This window comes from Lutra lutra, chromosome 10 (genome assembly GCF_902655055.1).
Source record: "Lutra lutra chromosome 10, mLutLut1.2, whole genome shotgun sequence".
In the NCBI taxonomy this organism is placed as follows: domain Eukaryota; kingdom Metazoa; phylum Chordata; class Mammalia; order Carnivora; family Mustelidae; genus Lutra; species Lutra lutra.
Window position 1 is genome coordinate 83200329 of NC_062287.1, and position 19654 is coordinate 83219982.

A 19654-nucleotide genomic window follows, 5' to 3' on the forward strand; every position below is an offset into this window, starting at 1 on the left:
AGAATGTAACTGTAGGAGGTTAGGGACTGTGTTTATCTTGTTCATCAGCTCATCAGTATCCTGAAAATCTAGAAATATGCCAGGAATGGCCTAGAATGAATGGAAGACATAAAGGAGAGAAAAGGAGTGAAAGAGACAGAGAATGAGTAAGTCTGCCTCTGTCTTAGAGCGTTACCCTCCCCTTGAGTTCTCTGGTTTTGATCACTTCTGCTGCCACCATGGTGCTTTTAGCAATGAGAGACAGAATACTTTGAGGAGAGACATAGGTTTACATTCAAGTTCTGCTATTTAAATAACTGAAGGATTTGAGCAGGTTACCTAGCCTGGTTGACCATGATTACTTAGAATATACTTTGCAAGGTTACTCTAGGGATAAAATGAGATCATATCTTAAAAGGCACATGATGGTTGTTCAATATATATTAATTACTTTTCATCTCTACTCTCTCATGGCCCCCATCCCAAGTGTGCCAACTGTTCCTTTAACACATTGGCTCAACTGTAGACAAAAACATCTTCTCCTGGTTCTCCTTAGCACATCTGAGACAGACTGGCACTTTACTAATTGCTAAGTAAATATTTATTATTATTATTATTATTATTATTTCCTGAGCACTCAGGATTCATGACATCTCCCTACTGTAACAGTCTATCTCCCTTAATGAAATTAAACTGGGATCCTCTAGCCTTCACTTCAGAATATTAAGCCAATCCTATTACACTTTTGAATGGATCCCATCTTTGTCCTCAACAGTTTCTTCTGCCTCAAACAACTGTTCAGTTGTTTAAATAATAAGTTTGTTAAAAATAATCTAAGTATTAAGATTGGCTTAATATTCTGAAGTGAAGGCTAGAGGATCCCAGTTTAATTTCATTAAAGGAGATAGACTGTTACAGTAGGGAGATGTCATGAATCCTGAGTGCTCGGGAAAAGCTATCGCATGGAGAAATATTTGGACAGAAAATGGGGCAGTCACACAGTCTGGTTTGATTACAAATAGTTGAAGGAGGCAGAGGCAGAAAGTTAGGATAATGACACGAGCAAATGAAGGACTGAGAAGGAACATTTAAGGTTGAATCATTTGATAAAGAAAATCCCCAACTGCAGTGGCAGCTCTGATTTTACTGGTTTTGAAATTGCATTTGGAATGAGGATGCACTAAAATTATAAGAAAGCCACTCTGTACTGGCAATAAACAAAAAAATAATGAAATACAGAAAACAGCAGCGGTATAAAGCAGTTTGGCTTCCCCAGAATAGGGTTTAGTTTCTATTATAGTTATGTGTTTTTCAGACTCAAAGTCCGTGTTGTATTCTGAATGGGATTATAAGAAGAAAGAGAATGCAATGAAGAAAACTCTTTTCTTATATTCATCTATTCATTCATTCATTCATTCATTCAGTAAGTAAGTACTGTTTTGTGCCTTAATTAGCAGAAAATTGGTGCCGACCACCTAGGTTGCAGGTCACACAGTCTTGTAGACAAAGGGAAAAGACCTTGGACCAGACAGAGAAAAAGAATAGCAGGAAGTAATAGGAATACAAACAAATGAAGGTAAAATTATGGTCTTCAGGACAGGAAGAAAGAGTTGCCAGGTTTTAAGGGGGAAAAAAAAAAAAAGCAGGATATCCAGTGTGATTTGAAAAATAGCCCAGTCATACTTTTACAATTTGGGGTGTAAAAGTTGAAATCAGGATCCTTAGAATGACCTGACAAAGTCAACATAGAATGAGAGTTAAATTCATTAAATACAGGACATGTCTTATCCATACAGGATGCCTGGCAAACCCGCCCCAAGAGGAGGGGTCCATGATTAAAGGCCATGGTCTACCTACTCACATGAGTTTTGAGAGGAGCTTGGATTGAGGGAGGAGACTTCAACCATTGGCAGATACACCATATGTGGAGATCACCAGAAACAGGTCGGACAAAGGAAGACTGGAGGATTTTGAGTACAGTGAGGAAGAGGGGTACCAGGTTCCAGATGTGGAGCTGGACAGGCCAAACAGAACACTGGCAGGCTGGGAAAGAAGAAGAAATCTGCAAGACCAAAAGGAATTCAGGGAGCAGGTTCGTTACTCCCTGCAAAGGGTTGGTGCTCAAAATATTCAGCAGCTGCCAAGCAAGCACCAGAGCCCAGCAAAATGGGTTCACTCTGCTAGAGTGCAGACTCTAGCAGAGAGTCCTGGAGGCTCTCTGCTAAGCTAGGCATTAACTCTTCAGTTGTTGGACCATGGGGAGGTCCAGAAGGTCTTGGAGAGGTTCCACGTTGGCCAGGATACCTATGTGTGGGGTTATTCAGGGGGCTAAGGGCAGAACTATCTACCCTGGAGGAAGAGTATGTCAGTATTTTAACAACAAGTATAGCTGTTTCACTATGAGCCAGAGAAATTAGGCGTGCCCCAGTCTCAGTTCTCAGAAGGAACAATGTACCCACAAGGCTCAAGAATCAGCTCTGGAACTTATTCCAACCCCTGCAGATTGTAGCCTGGTCCTCCTAAGTATTAAGCACCTGTGGAGGGTTGCTGAGCTGACTTTGTGAGAAGTATCTGGCATCTTTTGAAACTAGAGAAGAAGCTGAGATAGAGGCCAGTAGCGGCCAGACCAAGCATGCATTACACCTGTATCATTTATCTCACACCTACTTCTCCATTTGGTGAGGATGAAATAAATCAATGTCTCCTGGACTAGAAGTTCCAGGAAGAAAGAAATTGAGATAAGTAAACACAACTATAATATTAGGTAAATATGAGATATAACATCAGAATAGAAGGGTTCAAATAGTACTGAAAGGCATTTGTGTATTCAACACACATTTACTTTTAGCACTTAACATGTGACAGGCATTGTGATTTGCTCTGGGTTAATAATTTCTTTTAAAAGTATTTTATTTTGGATTCACAGACCTGTACCCCTGGGGATAAAAATATATTATATGTTTATAAAATATAAAATTAAAAAAAAAAGTATCTTATTTTGGGGGCAATTGGGTGGCTCAGTTGGTTAAGCATCTACCTCTGGCTCAGGTCCCATTCCCAGGGTCTTGGGATAGAGCCCCATGTTGGGCTTCCCGCTCAGCAAGGAGCGTGCTTCTTACTCTCCCTCTGCCTGTCGCTTCCCTGCGTGTGTTCCCTTTCTTTCTGTCAAATGAATAAATAACATCTTCAAAATAAAGAAATAAATAAAAAGTATTTCATTTTTTAAAAAGTTGTAAAATAGACATAGAAATTTTGAATCATATTCAAAATGTTGATTTTATAATTAAATATACACATATATATGTGTTGTTATATATACTAAAAAAATAAACTCTGTTAAAAAAAAAACACTTTATAAGATTCCAAAGTGAACGAACCATATTCATTGTCTTTGGGAAGTACTTTATATTGCCTTGCTTAAAAATAAAAAGAGGTGACTTGATAGTCACCTATCTAAAGTTATATAAGTATAATCTTTCCTAGGGCAGAAAGAGAAACAAAATTAACTCCCTTTGATTAATGTGTGTTGAATATAACTTATTCTCTGTATAAGAATGAGAACTCTATCACATAGTACTTAAATGCTTGAAGACTTGTTCCCTGTTTTTTCTACTTTGTTTGCCATGCTTTAGATTTGTACAGATGTACAATTTTCTGGGTATGGAGGGGGTCTGGCCAGCAAAGCAAGTCACCACATAAGTCTTCACTTCAAATTAGGAATAAAATATGCATGGACAAAAATTCAGTCAGCCAAATAAATCAATTTGAAAGAAATTATTTATCTAAGTAGGTATTAAAATGTTTATTTATGGCCTGTACATTTAGATATATGCTCTCCTTGGACAGTAATGATGCCTAGCTCTTTAACAGATTATGTCATAAACGGAAACCCCATAGCTTATGATTAAAATGAGGACAATCTGGAGAGTGAAAGGGGGAACTTTTCCTACTCATGCCAGAACAGCAAAACAAGAACAACAAAGTAAATTCTAGCTTGCATTCATCGAATGCTTCCTTTCTACAGTTCAGTGCTGTGCATCTGACACACAAGTCTTTGATTAATATTCAAAAATTCTCTGTGAAGGATATTATTATACCGATTTCACACATGAACTAGCTGAGATTTATTAGACAGTTTAAGTAACTTGCCCAAAAATGTAATTATCTGCTGATAAGTGGCAGAATCAGGACCTGAACCAAGGTCCATCTGACTCTAAAAACCTCACCTTAAAGGAACCCACCTTTAAACAAAGGGGTAAAACTCATACACAGGAACAGCGCAAAGCGATGAGGACTCTGATAGAGGGAAAGTACATAGGAGCCCAAAGGTGAAACCTGGTCCAGTCTGGGGATATCAAGAACAGCTTCTCCATACTCCCAGAGAAGGTGACATTTATATTATGACTTACTTCCAAATGATTCTCGAGTCATTCCAAAATAACTGTCAGCAACTACATACGTGCACTACTTTCCTTAAATATACCAAAGGCAGAGCACTGAAGAAATGATTACACCATTGGAGAATTTCGACAAATTGCCAACAAGACAAGGCAATAGGAAAAATGTTAATCTCAGTGAACAACTTAAAAGTGTAAAGGGGCGCATGCTGAGCATCCCAATTATTATCAAATATCCTGTCACATTGATCGATGCCACAGAATATTATTCTGCTGAAATACTATGTGTCTTGTCAAAAAGACAAGTTGTAGCTGCCATCAGGTAGAGATGTGCTGCCCAGCATCTTAAAGGAAAGGGAGTAGATGCTAATTCTTTGCAATGGTAGAACTGTTAAAAGCTACTGAGAAATAGTTACTAAGTGAAGGGCTTACCTTAGAGTGCTATTCTTGAATTCAAACATTTTCCCATTCACCCACAAAAGATAGTGCTAAAAAAGGAAAAAGTGGTGGAAGTGATTGATTGCTGTCAATAACTATAAGAATAACTGATAACTGATAAGAAGGCAAAAGGATAGAGCAGAATAAACACCAGCATAAGTCCCAGAGATGTCACTTCTCATCCCAGCTCTCCTGTTGCCTAGCAGTATGATCTTGCGCAAGTTCCTTAACCTCTGTATCTGTTCCTCCTCTGTAAAAGAAATTCAGTACTAGGATTCATCATCTCAGACATTCTTTCCATCACTAAACCATGAAAGACTCACCAGGTCAAATTCGGGATTAGTATTAGAAGACACATTCACGGGGCGCCTGGGTGGCTCAGTGGGTTAAGCCACTGCCTTCGGCTCAGGTCATGATCTCAGGGTCCTGGGATCGAGTCCCGCATCGGGCTCTCTGCTCGACAGGGAGCCTGCTTCCCTCTCTCTCTCTCTCTGCCTGCCTCTCTGTCTACTTGTGATCTCTCTCTGTCAAATAAATAATAAATAAAATCTTTAAAAAAAAAAAAAAGAAGAAGACACATTCACCTAAGAAAGAAACTGGAAAAACCTTTGTTTCTGTACCTAGAGATGGTCCACTTAGCACTGTTATACTCTTTACAAGACTATGTTTAATGACAAAGGATTAGCTTTCCACCCTTTTCTCACAAACCGAGGCCAAGTGACATCTTTTCTGATTTTTTACTAGGTTCCACATCCTTGTCACTATTAAATGAAATCATGTGAATAACATGTTCGCCACAGGGATCTGGTATTTAACAAATGCTACTCATAAATATTACTTCTTTTTCCTGCTTTTTCTAAGGATCTTGAGTGTCTAGTATTCAATTGCTTTTGTTGGACTTGTTCTTTCTAAGTAGAAATTCTCTAATCCCTGGTTGAAATTGTAATTGGAGATACATGGAAATTGTTCCTGATCAGATTATCTCAACTCAGCTAATAAACAGACCAATTCTGTTGATGAATCTCAGAGTCTGGCCCACATTGTCTCCTATAAGACCCAAATAAACAGCACTTCATATCCCTTCCTCAGTCCTCAAAATTTTGAGAAATAGAAGCAAGAGTATATCAGAAGGAATCTCACACATCCCCCTTATTACTGATGGAAATTAAATGGAAACATAGCATTGTTAAAAGTAATATTGGCCTATTAACTCCACCCCAAAATTAGGTGGATACCTACTGAGACAGAAGCTGACCTTCCCCTACAAAAGAAAAGGAACAGTTGAGGAACTCTGTAAGCAAATCTATGTCTCAGAGAAAGAAGGGCAGAGCAAGGCTATGTAGATCCAACATTTCCTTCCAAGTTTACAATAAGGTAAAAACTTCCAACAATGCAAGGGTAGAATAGTAAAGATTTTGAGATAGGCTAGTACAGTTCCTAAGGAAAATCCCATCATACAAAAACCAGGAGTTGGGGTACCTGGGTGGTTCAGTCGGTTAAGTGTCTGCCTTTGGCAAAGGTCATGATCCCAGAGTCCTGGGATCAAGCCCCACATCAGGCTTCGTGCTCAGTGGGAAGCCCGCTTCTTCCTCTCCCACTCCCCATGTTTGTGTGTGTGTCTCTCTCTATCAAATAAATAAATAAAAGCTTTAAATAAAGATTAAAAAAAAAAAAAACCCAGGAGTTAAAAAAAAAAACGGGGGGGAAGCATTCTTCTCATTCATAAAAGACAGTCCATCCAGAAAAATCATGGAAGAAATAAATGAACAAACTAAAAACCAATTTCAGCAGGTCCAGGCAACTGAAGCTCTAACGTGACCACACATAAGATTATCAGATCCCTCTTTCAAACTCTCTGAATTTCTAAATATTTGCCCTTCACATTCTAAGAGAAGGAAAGCTCAGATTAAAGTCATGACCATTCTGAGGAGCAAAGACGGGACCAATTTGCTGTGGCCAGTGAAATGCAGGGAGTTGTATTAAGGGAAACGATGTCCTCTGGGATGATCACTCAGCTGAAAAATTACTTGACCAAATGCAAGCAGGGTGGCAGCTCCGCTGCTCAGAAGGGTGCCAGCTGCTAATTACAATGGCTCTCTGGAGAAGTGCTTCCAACAGTATTTCTGAGTTGTAAGTTGATTAGTTTTCAGTTAAATCGATAAAGCCTCTGGGGTTAACGGTCTAGATGATATTGTTCTACAATTATAATGCACAGAAAAGTGTTTATTATCAACTTTCTCTTGCTTTGGCTTAATTATTTAAGCACTTGAAATTCAGTAGTTATCTTCCTGGATCTCCAGAAACCAATCTGAGAGGGTAGCTGGCAAACATTGCATAGAAGCCAGATCTATTTCTAATGGACAAGGGAATCAAATGAAAAATGAACCTATTTCTCAGTTATATTCAGGAACACAATGTATTCAATCAATCAATGAGCAGTTAGCATAAAACAGTAAGAGCTACCATATATTAAGTGCTTACAATGTGTCAGGTCCAAGTTAAGTGCATTGCCAACATTATCTCATTTAATCTTTATTTCCCTGAAAGGAAAGCACCATTATCCCCTTTTTCAGATGTGAAAACATGTCAACTCAGTAAGAGAAAAAGGAAGAATTCAAATTCAGGTCTATTGGTTCTATGGGTTGAATTGTGAACCCCCCAAATTCACAAATTGAAGTTCTAACCCTTCTACATCAGAATGGGACCTTATTTGGTAATAGGATGATCAGAGATAATGTTAAGGTGAGATCACAGTAGAGTAGGATGGATCCCAAATCCAACATGACTTATGTCCTTATTAAAGGGGGAATTTGGACACAGACATACACACAGAAAGAATGTTATGTTAACATGAAGCAGAGATTGTGGTGATAGTTTATAAGCCAAGGAACTCCAAAGATTGCCAGCAAACCACCAGAAGGTAGGGGAGAAGCATAGGATGGATTCTTGCTCATTGTCCTTAGAAGGAACCAACTCACTGATACCTTGATTTTGGACTTCTATCCTCCACAATTGTGAGACAGTAAATTTCTCTTGTTTAAGTTCCCCAGTGTGTGGTACTTTGTTATGGGACCTCTAGCAAAGTAATATACTTGGGTTCCAAAAATCTGTGCTTCTCTGTTGGGTCATGCATGCAGCATAGGTGGGCAAAATTTCTTGTATTCTTACCCACACACCTAGTTAGACACCTTTATTGGAGTCTGGACTAAGATTTGAAGATTCCTCTGACAATATGCCTGTGGCTTGCTTCCCTGAAATCTCATCTTCTCCTGCCTTGACTATATTTCCATCCATTTTAGTATTCCTGAGAAAACCATATGGCCTCACTCTTTGAGTGAACAAGCCATGTGTTATTCATTCACTAAACAAAAACAAAACAACCAAAACCTACTGAGTGTCTTCTTTGTTCCTAACTAGTTTCTCATGGAGTTCACAGTGTAGCAGAGGAACATGATATTAAGAAATTTATTACATCTAGAATTATTACAAGCATATTAAAAATGCTCATCTTAGACTCTCTCAAGAGAGACTGATCTCTGTTCTAAACCCTGCTTCATTTCTTTTTAAAATATATAAAACAGATACTCTAAAACACCATGAGACAGAGGCCAAAGAATAACTGAATTGTTTGCTCAAGACAAAGACAAGTAATACTTGGCAATTATCCATAAATGCTCTTAAATTTTTTTTCATTTAACTTTATATTTTCAGTGTTCCAAGATACATTGTTTATGCACCACACCCAGTGCTCCATGCAATACATGCCCTCTTTAATATCCACCACCAGACTCACCCATCCCCCAACCATTCCTTCCAAAACCTTCAGTTTGTTTCTCAGAGTCCACAGCCACTCATGCTTCATATCCCCTTCTGATTACCCCCAATTCACTTTTCCTTTCCTTTTCCTAATGTCCTCCATGTTATTCCTTATGCTCCACAAGTAAGTGAAACCATATGATAATTGGCTCTTTCTGCTTGACTTATTTCACTCAGCATAATCTCCTCCAGTCCCATCCATGTTGATACAAAAGTTGGGTATTCATCCTTTCTGATGGAGGCATAATATTCCCTTGTATGTACGGACCATATCTTCTTTATCCATTCGTCTACTGAAGGGCATCTTGGCTCTTTCCACAGTTTGGTGATTGTGGCCATTGCTGTTATGAACATTGGGGTACAGATGGCCCTTCTTTTCACTACATCTGTATCTTTGGAGTAAATACCCAGTAGTGCAATTGCAGGGTCATATGGTAGCTCTATTTTTAATTTCTAAGGAATCTCCACACTGTTTCCAAAGTGGCTGTACCAACTTGCATTCTCACCAACAGTGTCAGAGGGTTCATCTTTCTCCACATCCTCTCCAACACTTGTTGTTTCCTGTCTTGCTAATTTTGGCCATTCTAACTGGTGTAAGGAGGTATCTCAATGTGGTTTTGATTTGATTCTTCCTGATGGTTAATGATGATGAATATTTTTCATGTGTTTGTTAGCCATTTGTATGTCTTCTTTGGAGAAGTATCTATTCATGTCTTCTGCCCATTTTTTGACATGACTATCTGTTTTTTGAGTGTTGAGTTTGAGGAGTTCTTTATAGATCTTGGATATCAGCCCTTTGTCTGTAGTGTTATTTGCGAATATCTTCTCCCATTCCAGGGGTTGCCTCTTTGTTTTGTTGACTGTTTCCTTTGCTGTGCAGAAGCTTTTTATCTTGATGAAGTCCCAAAAGTTCATTTTTGCTTTTGTTTCCTTTGCCTTTGGAGACATGTCTTGAAAGAAGTTGCTGTGGCTGATGTCAAAGAGGTTACTGTCTATGTTCTCCTCTAGGATTTTGTTCAATTCCTGTCTCACTTTGAGGTCTTTTATCCATTTTGAGTTTATCTTTGTGTTTGGTTTAAGAGAATGGTTGAGTTTCATTCTTCTATACACAGCTGTCCAATTTTCCCAGCACCATTTATTGAAGAGACTGTCTTTTTTTCCTGCTTTGTCAAAGATTATTTGACCATAGAGTTGAGGGTCCATATCTGGGCTCTCTACTCTGCTCCACTGGTCTATGTGTCTGTTTTTGTGCCAGTACCATGCTATCTTGGTGATCACAGCTTTGTACTGAAGCTTGAAATCAGGCAACATGACGTCCCCAGCTTTGTTTATCTTTCTCAACATTTCCTTAGCAACGAGGTCTTTTCTGGTTCCATACAATTTTAGGATTGTTTGTTCCAGCACTTTGAAAAATGCCCATGGAATTTTGATTGGGATGGCATTGAAAGTATAAATTGCTCTGGGCAGTATAGACATTTTAACCATGTTTATTCATCCAATCCATAAGCATGGAATGCTTTTCCATCTTTTTGTATCTTCTTCAGTTTCTTTCATGAGTGTTCTGTAGTTCCTCGAGTACAGATCCTTTACCTCTTTGGTTAGGTTTACTCACAGGTTTAAATACGAGGTTTACACCAGGTTTATCTTATGGTTCTTGGAATAAATGGTGGAATATCCATTTATATTTTATCCATTTATTCCATATATTTCATATATATTATCCATATATTCCATTTATATCCATTTATATTTTATCCATTTATAATGGATAAAAATGGAATAAATGGAATTTATTCCATTATTCCATTTATTCCAAGAACCATAAGATAAACCTGGTGTAAACCTGTATATGGAAGTTATTCTCTAATTTCCCTTTCTATACATTCATTGTTAGTGTATAAGAAAGCAACTGATTTCTGTGCATTGATTTTGTATCCTGCCACAGTACTGAATTGCTGTATAAGTTCTAGTAGTTTGGGGGTGGAGTCTTTTAGGTTTTCCATATTAAGTATCATGTCATCTGTGAGAACAGAGAGAGTTTGACTTCTTCTTTGCCAATTTGAATACTTCTTTTTCTTTTTGTTGTCTGATTGCTGTTGCTAGAACTTCTAGTACTATGTTGAACGACAGTGGCGAGAGTGGGCATCCTTGTCATGTTCCTGATCTCAAGGGGAAGGCTATCTGCTTTTCCCCATTGAGAATGATATTTGCTGTAGCTTTTTCATAGATAGATTTTATGAAGTTGAGGAATGTTCCCTCTATCCCTATAGTTTGAATTGTTTTAATCAGGAACGGATGCTGTATTTTGTCAAATGCTTTTACTGCATCAGTTGAGAGGACCATGTGGTTCTTCAGTCTTCTCTTATTGATTTGTTCTATCACATTGATTGATTTGCTAATGTTAAACCACCCTTGCATCCCAGGGATAAATCCCACCTGATCATGGTCAATAATCTTTTTAATGTACTTTTGGATCCTATTAGCTAGGATCTTGTTGAGAATCTTGGCATCCATATTCATCAGGGTTATTAGTCTGAAATTCTCCTTTTTGATGGGGTCTTTGCCTGGTTTGGGAATCAGTCTGGAAAGAGTCTGGATATTTTCCTTCAGTTTCTTTTTTCTTTGAAACAGCTTCAGGAGAATAGGTCTTATTTCTTCTTTGAATGTTTGGTAGATTTCCCCAGGGAATCCGTCAGCTTCTGGGCTCTTGTTTTGGGGGAGACCTTTGATCACTGCTTCAATCTCTTTACTAGTTATTGGTCTATTCAGGTTGTCAATTTCTTCCTGTTTCAGTCTTGGAAGTTTATAGGTTCCAAGAATCCATCCATTTCTTCTAGGTTGCTTAACTTATTGGCATATAATTATTGATAATAATTTCTGATGATTGTTTCTATTTCCTTGGTGTTAGTCGTGATCTCTCCCCTTTCATTCACAATTTTATTAATTTGGGTCCTCTCTCTTTTCTTTTGAATTAGTTTGGTCAGCGGTTTATTGATCTTACTGATTTTTTCAAAGAACCAGCTTCTAGTTTCATTGATGTGTTCTATTGTATCTCTAGTTTCTAAGTCATTGATCTCTGCTCTAATCTTGATTATTTCCCTTCTTGTATATGGGGTTGGCTTAACCTGTTGTTGATTTTCCAGTTCTTTAAGGTATAAAGAAAGTTGGTGTATTTGGGATTTTTCAATTTTTTTGAGTGAGGCTAGGATGTCTATGTATTTCCCCCAAAGGACCACCTTTGCCATATACCATTGGTTTTGGACCAATGTGTCTTCTTTCTCATTGGTTTCCATGAATTATTTAAGTTCTTCTTTAATTTCCTGGTTGATCCAAACATTATTAAGCAGGACGGTCTTTAGTTTCCAAGTGTTTGAATTCCTTCCAAACTTTTCCTTGTGGTTAAGTTCCAGTTTCAAAGCATTGTGGTCTGCAAATATGCAGGGAATAATCTCATCTTTTGGTATCAGTTGAGCCCTGATTTGTTACCCAGCATGTAGGTCTATTCTGGAGAAAGTTCCATGTGTGCTTGAGAAGAATGAGTATTCTGTTGTTTTAGGGTGGAATGTTCTGTATATATCTATGAGGCCCGTCTGGTCCAATGTGTCATTCAAAGCTCTTTTTTCTTTATTAATTTTCTGTTTGGATGATCTGTTTATTACTGAGAGTGGCATGTTAAGATCCTCTACAATTAATGTATTCATATCAATATGACTATTTTAATTAATAGTTAGCTTATGCAGTTGGCTGCTCCCGTATTGGGGGCATAAATACTTATAATTGTTAGATCTTCTTGGTGGATAGGCCATTTAAGAATGATGTAGTGCCCTTCTGTATCTCTGACTACAGTCTTCAGCTTAAAATCTAATTTATCTGATATGAGAATCACTACCCAACCTTTCTTTTGAGGCCCATTGGCATGAAAGATGGTTTTTCATCCCTTCACTTTCAGTCTGGATGTATCTTTAGGTTCCAAATGTGTCTCTTGTAGAGAGCATATGGACAGGTCCTGTCATTTTATCCAGTCTGCAACTCTGTGCCATTTAATGGGAGTATTTATGCTGTTCACACTGAGAGTGATTACTGAAACATAATTTTTTATTGACATCATGTTGCCTGTGAAGTCCTTGTTTCTGTAGATTGTCTCTGTAAATTTCGGTTCTGTCACTCTTGGGTTCTTTCTTCTTTTATAGAACCCACCTTAATATATCTTGTAGTGCCGGCTTGGTGGTCACATACCCTCTTAAACCTTGCCAGTCTTGGAAGCTCTTTATCTCTCAATCCATACTGAATGTCAGCCTTGCTGAATAAAGTATTTTGGGCTGCATATTCTTCTCATTTAGTGCCCTGAATATGTCTTGCCAGCCCTTTCTGGCTTGCTAGATTTCTGTGGGCAGGTCTGACATTATTCTGATGGTCCCTCCTCTGTACCTAAGGAATCTCTTCCCCCTAGCTGCCCTTAAGACCATTTGTCTGAAATTATAATTTTTGAATTTCACAGTTAAGTGTCTGGATGTCTTGCTAGACTCGTTGATCTTAGGGGATGCCCTTTCTGCCTCTAAGACATGAACACTTGTTCCATTCCCCAGATTAGGGAAATTTTCATCCAGAATTTGTTCAACTATATCTTCTAGTTTTATCTCTTCTCCACCCCTCAGGGATCCCAATAATTCTGACATCAGAATGTTTCATGGTGTCATTTATTTCCCTAATTCTGTTTTCATGGCTTATAAACTGTTTGTTCCAGGCCTCCTCCTGATGCTTCTCTTCTATAAGTTTATCTTCTAGATCACTAATTCTATCTTCTGCCTTGTTCACCTTAGTTGTTAGCATATTTAGATTAGATTGGATCTCAATGATAGCATTTTTAACTTCTGCCAGGTTGGCTTTCACTTCCAACCTTAGAGATTCTATGTTCTCACAATGTTCTTCACCAACCTAGACATTGCCTGAATAATTGTTACCCTGAATTCCCTTCCTGGCATACTGTTAATGTCCATATCCAATAGTTCTGTGGCAGAGGGCACAGTCTCTGAATTTTTCCTCTGTTCAGTGTTCCTCCTCCTAGTCATTTTGGTGAGAGGTGGTTGAGGGTATGTATAGCTAAAAATATCAACCACAATCCAGGCAAGGTGCACCCACAGTAGAGACTCTAGCAGAAACCACCACTAAAGATAAAGGGTAGGAAAAGCCAAAGTGTAGTTGCTCAGTTCCTAGAGACTCAACACAAATAACTCTGAGAGTTATAATCTGGTATCCCTACTGTCCAGGTGGTCACATCACAGAGGTCCGTGGATTCCTTGCCTCAACAGCCAGCTGCAGGGGTGCCTAGGACTGCAGGACTGCCTAAACTTTCTTAAATTTAATGAAAACTATAAACATGGACATCCAAGAAACTCACTCAAATCCATGCAAGAGAAACCCAAAGAAACTCACACGAAGGCATGTTATGAATTAGCATAAATTCAACAAGGCATGCTGAAAATTAGTGATAGAAATAAAATCTTAAAAGCAGTCGGAGTAAACAAGGCATATTACATGGAAGGGGATAGAATTCTCATCAGAAACAACACAAACAAAGAAGACAAAGTGCTAAAACAAAACAACCAACCAACAAACTTACTAACATAGAATTCTATAACCAGGAAAAATATCTTACAAACACTTAAACTGAATTAGGAAATTTTTAGTAAAGTTAATATTGGCAGAATGTGTTGCCAGAAAATGTGCATGCCAAAGAATTTTAAAGGATGTTCATTAGTTAGAAGGAAAACAATATATGTTAAAAAAGGTAATATGGGTAAATATAAAAGATTTTTTTCTCAAGTTGAAGGAAAATAAATGACAATTGGCAGAAAGGATGAATGAGGGGAAAAAATGAAAGTATAATGTTATAGGGTACTTTCATTATATGTGAAGTGGAATAATATTATTTGAGGTAAAGATATGCCTTTATGCCTTTTAAACCTGAGAGCATATAAATAAATCAATCAATCTGATAAGCCATTTGTGGAAATAAAACAAATGCTAAAAAATAAATAATTTAAAAGAAGACAAAAAAATAGGAAAATGAAGAATAGATGAGACAAATAACAATATGACTACTATAAATCCAAGAATATAAAAATTATATTAAATGTAAAGATGAGCACCATAACAAAAAGGCAAACATTATCTGACCAGATTTTTTTTAAAAAAAGAAAGACTCAACTGTACGCTGACTGGATGAAATGCGCTTTAAATATAAAAACACAGGATGGGAAATGATATATCTTACAAACACTAATCACACAATCGGAGTGACCATATTAACATCAGAAGCAGAACTCAGGACAAGGAATATTACCATACATAAAGAGGAACATTGCATAAAATAAAATGGTCAATTCATCAAAAATAAAAATCCCAAACATGCATACATCTAATAACAGAGCTTCAAAATACATGAGGTAAAAACTAATAGACTTGAAAGATAAACAGATAAAACTTAATTAGAAATTTTAACACTTCTCTCAGGAATCAATAGAGCAAGCAGAAAGAAAATGAGAATGTATATAGAGAAGTCAAGCAACATTATCAATTAAGCTAACGAACACTTGTAGAACACTCCACCTCAAAAGAGCAGAATGTGCATTCTTTACAAATGCATACAAATGTTCAACAAAATAGTGCATAGGCTGAACTATAAAATATATCTCAAAAAATTTTTAAATGACAGAAATTATATAAAGTATGTTTTCTAAACACAATGAATTAAATAATCAATAATCAAAAAAATCTTAAAAAATTACCCAAATTTGGAAATTCAGCAGCATGCTTTCAAATGACACGTGGGTTGAGGAATAACATGAGAGGAATAAAAAATACTTTTAACTGAATGATAATGACAACTCAACATGAATTAAGATTTGGGAATGAATCTAAAGCAACACTTAATGGGAATTTTATAGCTTTAAATATTTATATTATAAAAGAAAAAAATGTGTAAAATAAATGATCTAAGCTTCCATCTTTAAAAAAATTGGAAAAAGAAGAGTAAATGATACCCAGTAAAACTGAATTTAAAAATACATATATAAAATTAGAATCGTGTGTTTAGTAATATATGTTCATATAAGTCCACTTCTAATGGCTTACTAAATACTTGTAGTTTCACTTTCACTTATTAACTAACATTTACCATATACCTACTATGTGCAGCTTTGCTAAATGCTAAGGAAATATGCATGAATAAGTATCAACCCCTGCCTTTAAGTATGTTATTCGAAGAGAGAGACACACAGAAGCACCACAGAGACAGACAAGGAAACAATTCACAACAGAACAGGAGTATGGCTAGATGCCAAGGCAGTCAGAGAAGATGGTGAAGGCTCTCCTTTACATCATTCCTCTGCTTCATTTAAAGTTACAGATAGAATAGCAACTGATATGGGTCATGAGAATGAAGAATCAGTACACACTGTTCCTCCTCTTTAGAAGCTTTTACTCCAGGGTAGATAATGAGAAGAAAAGGATCAACTGCACATTTAGGGAATTAAAGATAGAATAGTGATGTTACTAAATCGATTAGTGGGGTTGGGATTAGGGAGATTCGTAGGGCAAGGTGATGTAGATCATGATATTTCAATCTATTCTTTGAGGAATATTTTCTTCATCTTTCTGACCCACCATTCTCATCATAGCCAAAACCATCACCTGGAAGAGATTCCAAGATCACAAAATTAAAGATGCCAAAGAAAAATCCACAGTCATATTTAAAGCAACACAGTAAAGGAGTAGATATGCTATTATATTGAATTTAATTCTGAAAAATGATATTTTTTAGCATTCTTTATGCTGTTGATAAAATCAAGGCATAGAAGCATTAAATCATTTGTCTATATTCTCAAAGCTTCTTTGCAATAGGCCAGTTATCAGGGAAATCATTTCTTCTTTACCATTTTTCTGTTGCATCTGGCTGTGCAGGAGTTCAATAAATTAAAACTAAAGATGGCTGAATTTTAATGAATACAGTTTATTTGGTATTAAATTAATTTGATTAATGAAACTTAACTGACTGCACTTAGATGGGATATAGACCTGGTGGCCAGCCAGGGAAAAGAATTAACCAGTAGCCCCTTTTCTCCCATACAGCCAATTATTTTCTCATTGGGCAAGTAGAAGAGTGAAATACATTTGGCTTGAATTAAATGTACTGATATTAAAACTGTGTCATATACTTTTGGACTAAGAACCCTGCAAATATAAGAAATTAAGACAGTGGCAAGGAACTTAAAAAGAAATAGATTGTCCAGAATCTGATATGAGACTCCCCTCACATTTTAGGCAAAGTATCAATAATTTAGCTTATGAATCTTATTCCTCTTTTAAATATACATAGAAAAGAGTACTTGGAAATATTTATCTGAGCAATTAAACCCAAATGTTATATGTTTTTTATCTGTCATTAACATATCATTTTATGTTATAAATAAATGTTATAGGTTTGTTATATATGTTAACATATTAACATACCAGATTATTAAGTACAAAGAAAAGCCTTATATTCAAAATGTCATATCTTCTTTATTCCTTTATCTTTACATGCTTTTATGCCATATAAATTCAAAGTTTTTAGAGAGCTACATAAATATTAAGCATGTGGGTATTATCATGGTGGGGAAAATGAGGCCATCATATTTTCTACAACACTTCCTCGACAGTTCAGAAAAGCAGTGTAACATAAATTTCTTTATGAGGTCATAAAGGTCAGGTTTCCTGTGCTTAAAGACCCTAGAAGCTGGTCTTCAGAGAACAAATATTAGAGTAAGCAGTATTAAATCCCTGTCTCATTTTGACAAAGCCAAAAAGAAACTTCCAGAATATTATAACCTAACTCTCTCCTTCCTAAACTCCCCAGAATCTGGTATACAAGGACTCAAGCAGTCCCAATCTAGAAAACATGTACCTTTGAGAAGCTGATCCTTGACTTGTTAGCATGCCTAGCTGTGTTCACCACAGAGACTCTGTACATGTACCCAGTGACCACTGAATGTCACTGTGGCAAGTATGACACCAACAGCACTGACTACCCAACATGAGGCCTGGGGCCTACTCCTTCAGTGAAGCAGCAGCCTACTACTGCTCCTTCAATGAAATGAAAGAATAAAGAGAATAAAGACATTTCAAGCAGCCTACCTAAAGGACAAAGCTATCCAGAAACTCTGTGCATGTGTATCTTCCCAGGCTGCAAACCACTATAGGCCAGGGGATCATCAGACTCCCCATCCCTGTTCTCCAGGCAGAGGGGAAGCTGCAGGAAGGGAGACTACCTGTTACCACTCAACCTGTATTCTTGGGTCTGGACTCTGTCAGTTTCATTCAACTTGAATTCAGCAACTTTAAGTTGTTTCCCATTTTTTTAAAAAAAGATTTTATTTATTTATTTATTTGACAGACAGAGATCTCAAGTTTCCAGAGAGGCAGGCGGAGAGAGGTGTGGTTGGAGGAGGGCAGGCTCCCTGCTGAGCAGAGAGCCCCATTTGGGGCTTGATCCCAGGACCCAGAGATCACAACCTGAGCTGAAGGCAGAGGCTTAACCCACTGAGCCACCCAGGCACCCCACTTTTTTCCCATTTTTAATAGGTTTAGGGGTCCCCAGAGAAACCCTGTGACTTTACAGAAGAGAAAATCTAGACTTGGAAGAAATAGCTCTCAAGATAATTGGGTAGGAGAACTAAACAGAATGCAATTTCCTATTAGATGTATGGCCTGCTAGGGTAGGGCCAGTATTGCTTAATGTCATAGAGCCAGTACCTAGCTCTGTGTCTACATTGAGGTGAGAGTCAGGAAGATAGGAAGACTGGGCCATGACTGCCTACTTCATTGCTGATCCTTGGAGGTAGTGACATCAGTCCCACTCTGCCTGTGTTTTTCCTCCTGTGAAACTGCCTCTTAGGCAATAAGATATATACCTGTTTCTTAGTGCTGTACCACCTGGACCACAATCTTCCTCCTGGTGGGATGGGAACCTTGAAGTACATGTGATAGCACTTTAGGTAACCTGAGAGGTTAGTAACTTTTTTTGTTTAAGTTTTTATTTAAATTCCAGTTAGTAACAGATAGTCTAATATTAGTTTTAGAAGTAGAATTTAGTGATTTATCACTTACATATAACACCCAATGCTCATCACAAGTGCCCTCCTTAATATCTACCACTTTTAACCTGTCCCCCAACCGATCTCCCCTCCAGCAACCCTCAGTTTGTTCTCTATAGTTAAGAATCTGTTGTAGGGTTTGCCTCTCTTTTTCCCCACTATGTTCATCTGTTTTGTTTCTTAAATCCCACATATGACTGAAATCATACGGTATTTGTCTTCCTCTGACTGATTTATTTCACTTGGCATAATATCCTCTAGCTCCATCCATGTCGTTGCAACTGGCAAGATTTCATTCTTTTTATGACTAAGTAATAGTCCATTGTGTATACCTCATCTTCTTTATCCATTCATCAGTTGATGAACATTCGGGCATTTTCCATTATTTGATTATTGCTGATAATGCTGCTATAAACATCAGGGTGCATGTGTCTCTTTTAATCAGTATTTTTGTACTCTTTGGGTAAATACCTAGTAGCACTCAATTGCTGGGTCATAGGGTAGTTCCTTTTTTAACTTTTTGAGGAACCTCTGTACTGTTTTCCCAAGTAGCTGCATCATTTGGAGTCCCACCAATAGTATAAGAGGGTTCCCCTTTCTCCATATCCTCACAAACATCTGTTATTTCTTGTGTTGTTAATTTTAGCCATTTTGACAGGGGTGAGGTGGTATCTCATTGAGGTTTGATTTGTATTTTTCTGATGATGAGGGATGTTGAGAATCTTTTCATGTGTCTGTTAACCACCTGTATATCTTCTTTGGAAAAAATGTCTATTCATGTCTTTTGCCCATTTCTTAACTGGATTATTTGGTTTTTGGGTGTTACATTTTGTAATTTCTTTAGAGATTTTAGATACTAGCCCTTTATCAGACATGTCATTTACAAATATC